This window comes from Natator depressus, chromosome 11, assembly GCF_965152275.1.
Source record: "Natator depressus isolate rNatDep1 chromosome 11, rNatDep2.hap1, whole genome shotgun sequence".
Lineage (NCBI taxonomy): Eukaryota > Metazoa > Chordata > Testudines > Cheloniidae > Natator > Natator depressus.
In genome coordinates this window covers 56,972,478-56,983,878 of record NC_134244.1, presented here as the reverse complement: position 1 = coordinate 56,983,878, position 11,401 = coordinate 56,972,478, and positions in this window count along the sequence as shown.

Below are 11,401 nucleotides of genomic sequence, written 5' to 3'. Positions count from 1 at the left end.
GTGAAGCACTGGAATGCGTTACCTAGGGAGGTGGTGGAATCTCCTTCCTTAGAGGTTTTTAAGGTCAGTCTTGACAAAGCCCTGGCTGGGATGATTTAGTTGGGATTGGTCCTGCTTTGAGCAGGGGGTTGGACTAGATGACCTCCTGAGGTCCCTTCCAACCCTGATATTCTATGATTCTATGAAGCCTGGGGCAGCATATTTAGGGAACTATTAATAGAAAATGTCAAAAATTCATTATAAAATGCCTACCATGATAGACAGCACCAATCCTCTAGCCTGCCTGGAAATGTGTCTCAATTATCATGAACGGGGGAGGTCAAGCCATAGAATTCCGCTCTTCCAAAGAAATTCATCCTAACCCAGGCAAATTAAAACCTGATGTTCGACTTCCCATAAAAGGGAACTATTAAAAGTGTGCTCCCCTCCCAACTGGGAGGTCAGGCACACGCTGTGTGAAACCTCACATTACACATGTCCCTCCGGTTTGGTTTGTACTTTCAAATGACCAATCAACTGCAAATCTCAGTGCTGGGTGAGAGGGGAGTGGTCAAGGCTAAGCACAAAGAGCCAGATTCTGACAGGCCCTTCCATATATGCTCATGCAAAGAGAACAGACCAGAGGAATTACAGGGCACAACTGTCTGCCTTCCAGTCCTGGATCTAGCAAAACCCTTGAGTTGATCCTAGGCAGAGTATTTCATGGTGCAACCCTTGATGAGGATTAAAGATGCAGGCGACATGCTTTGTGCATTGTAGTGTGTATTCCCCTGATCCACCCAAAGCCACCATCCATTCTCCCCTGACTGGACTGGACTGCACTCACCATGAGCAGAAAGAATATGCAAAAAAGAAGTTGGAGGGGCCCTAAGTGGCCTAGAAAACAGGTTGCAGATTAGTGCAGTAAAAGCAGGGCCAAATGCTCGCTCACCTGCACTGTGGATGCTTTGCACCAAGCTACTGGTACAAAGTGGCCAGAAAGCTGGGGTTGCTGGCCATGGGACTATCACCCCATATGTGCAGGGACCCTGTGGTGGCAACCGATCTGTTAGACTGGTTCTACATTAGAGCAGCCTGCACTGGGAAGCCAGCCAGACACAGTCAGCCCAGGATTTGGGGTAGTGCAAAGGGGGCTTAAAGCGACCTCTGCACCATGCTGCACTGTCCACGCTCCAGCTACTGCAAAGAATCCAGCCTTGTCCTTATTTGAGGGAAAGTTGGAGCAGATCCAGCCGTGAGCCTCAAAGAGCTAGGAGTTGAGTACTGACTGCGTGTATTGTGCTGCTGGACACCCACTTCTCCCTGAACACAGATACTTTACTTTTGGCAAGGTGATGAGTGATGAAGCCATGATACCACCTTGATCACTGAGGAATAATTATGGGATAATCTGCTGTAGCTCACATTACCATCCAATTTCTCAACACACCAGCTAAAGAGTGAATGCCTAGCATCATCTGTGCCCCAGAATGAATTGTTCAAAAAATTATTGCCATGCTCTACCATACAATATAGCCAAATCACTAACAAGCAATTAGATTTGTAAAACTTACTCTAACAGATTTTGGTTTTTTGTTTTGTTTTTTTTTTTTTTTTTTGGGGGGGGGGTGTTTTGTTTTTTTCATATGAGTGCCTCCTTTGGTCACACTCCTACCTTGCTCCCAAGTTTCCAGTATGGAAAGAGTCACAGTGCTTTAACTACAAATTAGCTGAACCAGTTAATGGTAATTGTAGCCTTAGCTGAGAGAGTAGAGGTGCTTTGGGGGTGTGGATCTGACATTCAACCCTTATTGTCTCCAACTAAGCCTGTATAAAGGGCACTTCTACACAAGAAAGTTGTGCTTGTATAACTTAAAGGTGTGAATTTAAACCAGACCCAAAAGGCTGTGTGGAGACTCTTCTTTCAGTTTAGCTTAAGGCAGTTAAGAATAAACTGAAGTAAGACACTCATACCAAAATAAGAGGATCCACATGGCCTTTGGCTTAACTAGATCAGTTTGAAAGCTGATCCAAGTAATACAAATGCAAGTTTCTCATACAGACACGCCCTAAGCATTTTTGGTAGTCTAATAATGGTATTGGTACATCATGAGACAAAAAAGGTAGATTTATTAATAATAAGGCAGAAAAGGCAGAAGTGTTCAATAAATATTTCTGTTCTGTATTTGGGGGGAAATAGATAATATAGTCTTATCATATGGTAATAACACTCTTTCCATTCCACTAGTTTCTCTGAAGGATGTTCTACAGAAGCTACTAAAGTTAGACATTTTAAAATCAGCAGATCCAGATAAGTTGCATCAAAGAGTTTTAAAAGAGCTGGCTGAAGAGCTTCCTGGACCATTAATGTTGATTTTCAGTAAGTCGTGGAGCACTAAGGAAGTTCCAGAGAACTAATGTTGTACCACTTTTTAAAAAGGGTAAACCAGATGATGTGAGTAATTATATGCCTGTCAGCCTGTCCTCAATCTAGGGCAAGGTAATGGAGCAGCTGATAAAGAACTCAATAGAGAATTAAAGGAAGGTAATGTAATTAATGCAAATTAACACGTGTTTATGAAAAATAGCTCTTGTCAGACTAGTGATAACTTCTTTTGATGAGATTACAAATTTGATTGATAAAGGTAATAGTGTTAACGAAATATACTTAGACTTCTGTAAGGCAATTGACTTTGTGCCGCAAAACATTTTGATTAAAAAGCTAGAACAATATAAAATTAACATGGCACACCATAAATGGATTACAAACTGGCTAACTGATGCTATCATATATAAATGGATAACCATTTAACTAAATATAATTATAAACAGGGAATTGTCATCAAGCAGGTGTTTCCAGTGGAGTCCCTCCAAGATCGATTCTTGGCCCTGTGCTATTTAACATTTTTATTAATGACCTGGAAAAAAACATAAAATCACTGTTAAATTTTGCAGCTGACACAAAAATTGGGGGACTAGTAAATAAGGAAGAGGACAGGTAACTGATTCAGAGCAATCTGGATTTCTTGGTAATTGAGTGCAAGCAAACAATATGTATTTTAGTATGGCAAAATATAAACATATATATCTAGGAACAAAAAAAGTAGGCCATACTTATAGGATGGGGAACTCTATCCTGGGAAGTAATACCTCTGAAAAAAGATTTGGAGTTTTTAGTGGGTAATCAGCAGAACATGAGCTCCCAAAATGATGCTGTAGCCAAACACCTAATACAATCTTTTGGATCCATAGACAGGGGAATTTTGAGTAGAAGTAGAGAGGTTATTCTCCCTCTCTATTTGGCATTTGTGTGACCACTGCTGGAATACCATTTCCAGGTCTGGTGCCCACAATTCAAGAAGGATGTTGATAAATTGGAGAGGGTTCAAAGAAGAGCCATGAGAATGATTAAATGATTAAATGATTAGAAGATATGCCTTATAATGATTGAGCTCATTGAGTCTATCTATATAACTTAACAAAGAGAAGGTTAAGGGGTGACTTGATTACGCATCTACATGGGAAACAAATATTTAATAATGGGCTCTTCAATCTAGTAGAGACAGGTATAGCATGATCCAATGGTTGGAAGCTGAAGCTAGACAAATTCAGACTGGAAATAAGGTATACATTTTTAATGGTGAGAGTAAATAACTATTGGAACAATTTACTAAGGTCCTGGTGGATTCTCTACCACTCGACAACTGGTAAATCAAATTGGATGTTTTCCTAAAATATCTGTTCTAGGAATTACTTTGGGGAAGGCCTATGGCCTGTGTTATACAGCAGGACAAATTAGGTGATCACAGTGGTCCCTTCTGGCCTTGGAATCTATGATTCTAGTCACATTACAATAAGGCCCACTGGCAGTTTGACTGTCATGTGTAATTAGTCTCCTCCACATACACTTTAAAAGGATGTTGAATTAAATAAAAGGATTTTCTAATTTTTCAAAACCCAGTGTACATGATTTGAAGAATAGGCAGTGGCTTCTCCCCTCTCCCTGCCCCAAACTTTGCAGCCTCAGCAAAGGGAGACCTTTTGCATGAAATGACAAAACAAACTATGCAGTACTGCAGTTTTAGAGGCATCAGTTGTTTTATAAACCAATTTGTTGTGCTTCTTTGCTTCAGCTTCTAGGGTCCTTTTGGAGTAAGTGCTGTTGGTCCCTGCACAGTCTGATTTGAGGGCTAAAGACTAAATGATAAAACACATTGTAATGTATGGTTTAAGGCAGGGATCGGCAACCTTTGGCACGCGGCCTGCCAGGGTAAGCCCACTGGTGGGCCGGGCCAGTTTGTTTACCTGCTGCGCCCACAGGTTCGGCCGATTGCAGCTCCCACTGGCCGCGGTTCACTACTCCAGGCCAATGGGGGCTGTGGGAAGCAGTGGCCAGCACATCCCTCAGCCCGCGCCACTTCCCGCAGCCCCGACTGGCCTGGGGCGGCGAACCGCGGCCAGTGGGAGCTGTGATCAGCCGAACCTGTGGACATGGCAAGTAAACAAACCGGCCCGGCCCTCCAGGGGGCTTACCCTGGTGGGCCGCTGGCCAAAGGTTGCTGATCCCTGGTTTAAGTTAATGGTTTCAAGGAACAGGCTGAAGGTGCCTTTGGAAGGCTTAAGGAAAGATAGAGGTGCCTCTGAAGAAGCCTAACACGGCTATTTGAATGTGTCTCCTTTGTTATTTTGCCCTGCTTTATTTTGCACAAACTTTGCTAAAGCAACAGGGTACTATTCCAAATATTCCAGAATGAGTACGCACAGCAAGCAGCGGTATTCCCCAGCCAGAGCCAGTCCTCATGGTAAAGAACTGGACAGCAACTGCCAGTGACGGGCATGCAAACACTAGGGATGTCCTCTGTACTGTGCAAGTAATGCACGAGAACATGCCAGTGATGCACCAACACCGGATTTCTTTTATACTTGTCAATTATAGTGCAGTCACCATTCCTGGAGCAAGTGGGGTGTAAAAACATGAAAAAATATTGCAAAGTATTTTAATTTTCTTTACATTTAAGTAACATCACCTCTCACCCTTGCTGTTTGATCTAATTCTAGAGCCTTTAGCTATTGCTATCCATACAAATCAACTCATACATGGCATCAGTATTGGCCAAACAGAGCACAAGATTAACAAGGTGGGGGAAATAATATCTTTTATTGGACCAACATCTGTTAGTGAGAGAGACAAGATTTGGAGCTTACCCAGAGCTCTTCTTCAGATTCAGAGCGCTATGTAAGCTCCAAAGCTTGTCTCTCTCACCAACAGAAGTTGGTCTAATACAAGATATTACCTCAGCCACTTTACGTCTCTATTATCCTGGGACCAACACAGCTACAACACCACTGCATAGAGCACAAGATTGTGTTTTATGTTGACAGTGCTCTTGTTCTTGTCTCTAAACCGAACGATTCTGTATCTAACCTCTGGGGATCACCTCTTAAATCACCTCTGGGGATATAAAAGCAACTGACATAAGTGAGAAATTCTGGGCAAAAGCAAACATGCTCACAGAGGAACCTCTGATCATCGGCATGTTAGGTGGCAACCCAAATATACAAAACATTTAAGGATACCCATCCCCAGAGAGGAGGAGAATCTGGTCAAAATTAATCTAGAGTCCATCTTAGCCAAAGGAGTGAGAGATTTGGGCAAATGGAGAACCCTGACCCTTTGGTGGAATATTAATATTATCAATATGAATGTGCTTCCCTTCCTGAGAGGTCTCCCAGTTAATATTCCTCCCTTTTATTTTAGGAAATGGAATGAAATTTTGAAAATATTTCTTGCGGGCAAGGAGGGCAGCCAAGACTGGCTTCATGTAAACTGCAACTCCCAGGCCGATCCGGAGGCTTCCATTTCCCCAGCTTGCAGCACTATCAGACAGCCTTTATCCTTAGCGAGGCACCACTGGGGCTCCAGAACATCTCACAGGAGATCCCACCCTGGATACTGGCAGAATGGGAGTTGGTCCATCCCTTCCCATTGGCAGGAATACTGGGTTCAGCCTATTACCATTTTGATCTTTAAATGTTCCCTACAATATTGGCTGTCAAACAAACATGGGCCAGCTTGGCTAGAAAATCTAAATTCCACCCCTTCTCAGACATTGATGCTGCACTTTGGGGGAACCCATTGTTGAAAATCAACAAGAGACCATGGATGTGGCAAAAGTAGGTGGATAAGGGGCTGGTTTGGGACTCTCGAATGATCTCAGAGGATCGGCTTTTGCCATTCCAAACACCACAACAATACAACCTACTTGGTCCAACGGCATGGTATTACCTACAACTTACGCATCTCTTGAGGGATCTATTTGGTCTTGATGCCCTGGAAGTGCCAGCAACACCAACGTGGAGAAAGCTCCATAGATTCACCCAACCAACTGTAGCCTGCTACAATTTCTTGGCCCAAAACACCCTTCCTAATTTAGATTGCCTGGGCCTGGGCTGAAACGACGATTGGTGTAGATGCTTGAATGCTGACCAATATGGAAAGACCTTGCAAAACATGAAACATTGTACTATCAATGTACCATGAAGGATGATTAGACATTCACTCTCCCTGTTTTTCTCTTAGAGACCGGCCGATAGCTCAGCTTAGTAGTTCTTGCCATGAAAACCATAACCAAGCACCTTGCTTGTTCAGCTTCCCATGCACTGATGCATTTTAAAGAGATCTGCATCCCCAGGATAAGGCCTCCCAGTTTTCAGTGGAGGAAATACACCCGTGCAAGGGCCCAGCCGTCCGTGAGATGGGCTGTAGCATGGACAGTCAGTCCCATGGAAAGGGCTAGCAGCTGTTGACCATTCCTTATTGAAAGGAATTGGAACCTTAATGTGGAGGGTAAGGGTCTTTCCTGCTCTGCAAGGACTGGTCTTTAGGGCCCTGCTATGAACAATTTCCAGGATTTTATAACAAGGTCACCCATCTATGTGGTTTAATCTCAGCAAGATTGCCTGCATGTTCTCAACGTTACAGGCTGCCTACGTTGTCACTGTGTGAATAAAGTTGGTTTGGGAAGCTAAACTGCTACATCGCTGTTCCTTTGTTGCAGCGTGACTCTTGGCAAAAATACCATTTGTTCTTTTTCTGGCCTCCTGCTTTGGATACATCTCATTTGCTCTGATTTACCACACTCAGCAAAGAACTCAGCTGCTTTTCTTCAGCTTCACTGAGCTGAAGAAGGAACTCCTGCCCTTACCACCAACTCTGCCTCAAGTCTGGAGTCTGCTAGAGATCCTTTCCGTGACATGGTAGCTTGTCTGAGAATAGCAGCTGGTTTGTCAGTCTGCAGGATCCGGAACCTCTATTTATCGCCACATCTGTGTCGGGGGAACACTGAAGTGAGGAATTCTCTCTCTCTCTCTCTCTCTCACACACACACACACACACACACAGAGGTCCAAATGTTCCTAGACCATAGCCTTGTTTAGTGACAGGATCATATCTGCCCTAGGGAATAAGATGGGAGAATCAAACTCTTTGCATCACTCGCAAGCTAGGATTTAAACCTGGATCTTCAGTGATCAAAGGTTCGTCTGCTGTGCTCCTCAGTCTCTCTCACTGCAAAGTTTCTTGGGATTTTCAGCCAGTTAGAGGATTGGTTAATACAACAGGTAGCTCCAGTACACTGATCTGGTGGGAAGATTAACACGCACACAGTTTTATATATATATATGCTGGTCACTCCTTTCTTTGCCACCCCCTAACCTGGGGAACCAGGGCATGTTCTGTGGAACACCCAATCTGTGGTGCACAGAGGGCTGCACTCGTCACCTTGCTCTGGCAGCTGTCGCCTGGACTGGAGACCAGGAGTGCACCAGAGAGGCTAAATATAACAATACTCTATTTCCAAGAGCTCCCCTGACCCTCACTTTTGAATAGTGCACTGCAAATTGCTCTGATTCTCAATATGGGGATACACAGAGCTAAAAATGAGGGTTTTTAATAACAAAATTCTGTTTCACTGTGAATTTAACACGTTTAATACATTGACATGCTCAGACGAATTGAACAAACGTGCCAATACAGTTCTACAGCATCACTTACATGCAGTCTCTCCAGTTCTCTTCCACACACACTCCTTGCATTTCCCAGGATAGGGTAAGATTCACAGTGAGTTCGGATATTTGAATGCAAGGAGCCGATGGGAAGCATGTGTACTAAATACGTTGATAAATTTCCATCTGAACCTAAATAGGTTTGTCCTTATTTCTGCAGGGAGGGTGCTGAAGTATTCTGCTAACAAATGGTACCCATCTTGCAGTCCAACCATTCAGGAGAACACCTCTGTCTCAGCACATTGAGCTCTGCCATGTGGCACAGTACAGAAGAGTAGATACCAAACTGTTTTCTCAGAGCTCTTCCCATTGTCAGCCATATTGCGTTTTAAAGGGCGATCCCAGTGTTTGGCCAGAGTTTTAGCTGTGCAGACAGTTTTAGCTTTGTAAATGGTCTCCCTTTGCAAGAGAGCATTTAATATGGAGTGATTTTAAAATAAGGAAAAGGGAACTGAACTGTGGAGTGTTCTCTGGAGGAGGCTACTGTCCTCTTTCTTTCTACATTATCCTTCATCCTGCTACTCTTAGTGCCATATATGTAAACCTCTCTGTATTTCTTCCTGACTGCATTTTCTGGCGTCTAGAGTGTCATCAGTCAGCAGGGAGTTCATTTTAGTGAACTCGTCAGTGCTCATTAGAATTATACAAGCTGGGCCTTATGCATCCTTAGGTGAAAGATCCCTTTGTGTACAAAGTGAGGAAGGATGGTCTTACGGTTAATGCACATACTGGAAGTCAGTAGATCTGAGCTGTCTCTCTCAGGTCTGCCAGACATCCTCCATTACAGAAGGCAACTAATTTAACTCCCTTGAGCCTCAGCATCCCTCCTGTGAAATGGGGGTAATAATACCCACCTACTTCATGGGATATTGAGAGGCTAAAATCATTCATATTTTAAAGATCTATAGGATCTTCAATCACTGGATTTTAAAGAAGTGCAAAGTTCAGGCTCAGATCAGTGGAGTTATACCAAGGATGAATTTAGTTGATTACACAGATTTTGAGTTTTGTGAACAAAGCTCTGGCCAGTCCCAACGTAAAAGGACCAAGCAGGAAGCATCAGCCATGTGATAATCAGGAATAGTGAAGAACAGGGAAAATTCAAAAGAAACAGAAGTTCTCCATGATTTTTTTCATTACAAAAAAACCCCCATTTTTCAACTGAAAATTTTCGGCCAGACCCACTCTCCTGACCCATGCACCAAACATGGGTGCACAGGACTCTCCATGGAAGCGCCTCTGAAGTAGGCATTGCAAACACCAGATATATGAATAACCTGCCTTATTATTTGCACAACTTCCCCACTCTCCCCACACACAAGAAACAGGCCAGCTCCACTATATCTGGAGCCTGTGGAGGAGAGGCAAGATCTACCCCACGTTGCAGTATTAATGGTAGCCAAAAATAGACTCTTCTTGCTCCTCTTGAATCCTAATTCAAGAAGCGGACTTTTCAGAAGCACAGAATAAACTCTTGCTTAGATGAGCTGAGGCATGCCTGAAGGTTAGTCTTAGCCAACATCAAATACTTATTTGCAAGTCAAAATGAAATAGCGTTGAACAATGCCTGAGATTAAATGCACACCCCTACATAAACACAGCACGTACATTTTTATCACCTTTACAACCAGGCAATTGCAATTGGTTGTTGCAAAGTAGGTTCCAATTCTGGAAGACAAGCACCATATGTGAGATGCTGAGCCCCGACGTCTCCCACTGCTATTAGTGCAAGTTGAGGGGGTTATCTACTGAAATCCTCTGGCAGCTTGACAAAGGTATAGAGCTGCTTTCTGGAGCGTATCGTGCAATGATCTTACTACATGGGTAATTACGGTATGCTTCATAAAATAAGAATATAGCTTGACAACGCTCCGTAACTTATCAGCTATTTTAAGACACTGGCCCAAACTAAGCCCTTAGCAGCAGGCTTACATGTAGGAATTCAAGCCAATCATTGCCACACCTGGAATTTCAAAATAAATAAAGCAAGTAACACAGTCACCATGCAATTTGCAATGAGTCGTGGGGTTTAATTTTGTTGGTTTTCTTAAATGTATGCATCCATCAAAAGATCAGTTCGTAAAATAAACATATGGCGGCATTCCTCAAATGGGGAACTTCATTAAATATAGGCCAATTATCAAGGAACTTTAGGTCACATTTTTTGCTTACTTGTATTGACATCATGGGTCAGATGTAGATGTAGATCTACATGAGCCATACAAAGAAGCAGATGAGTCAGATCTTTACCGGGTGTAAATGAAATCAGTGGAGTTATGCCTGTTTATACCAGCTGAGGATCTGGCTTTACCACTTTAAGAAGCTACTATACACTAGTTATTTTAAGTTTCTCTGTAGTATTCATAGAGGTACCAATACTGCTGTTATTCTCTTTGAAGAGGAGCGAATTCATTAGAATTCTTCTAGGAGCCTATTTCAATCGGCTATAGATCTAAAAGGACTTGTATTCAGAAGAATTTCCATTACTTTCCCTCACCTGTTATTGTGATGATGTATTAGAGCACACATCTGGATTTCATTGGGATAAGAAATCTAGAAAATCAAACCTGTCCTGGAAATAGGATACTAGAAAAAAATCTGGTTACCATCTTTCAGGTTCCCAAAGAGAGGACACTGTCGGAGGGGGATAGAAGGGGAGTTGGAAGAGGGGATGCAGTTGGGCAGTACTGGAGGAGATATTTGGGGGTGCTGGGGGGGATATACTGGGAGGGGTACCTGGGGGGTGCTGGAGGGGTGTGTGTGTACTGGGATGGGAGGGGGTGTTTGGAGGGCGGTGGAAGGGGTACCTGCAGCCTCAGTCTTGAGGTGGGAGACAGGGTTGCTTCCTGTCATGGTAGCAGGGCAGCCCAGGACGCAGCGCTAGCCGCCAGTCAGTGTCTCCCTTCAGGCCTCTCCCCCTCCCCAGGGCTGGGAACCAGGGCCCGGGTGGGCAGGATCTGGCAGCTACAGCTGCAGTAGAGGGACCAACTGGGATGCAATTTCTGAGGTGCAACGTCTGCGCCGCAAAATCCCTGGACATTTCCTTTTATTTGAAAAATCTGCCCAGCCAGAGGATCAAAGAGGAGGAAATGTCCGGGAAAACCCAGACGTATGGGAGCCCTATTGATGTTTTTAGTCTTAGGCCCTGTCTCTACTATGAAGATGGGATGGGATTCCCCGGCCCTCGCGCACACACTCACACTAGCGCTCATTGAGCTGGAATAAGTATCATGGTAGGATGGGTGCGGGTGGCAGAAGCAGGGCTGAGACATGCAGGCTATGTACCCACTGGTTTCAGGCAAGTTTGTACTCAGCATGGCTCAGCCAAGCCTCCACTGTCACTACCAGGGCTAGCCTG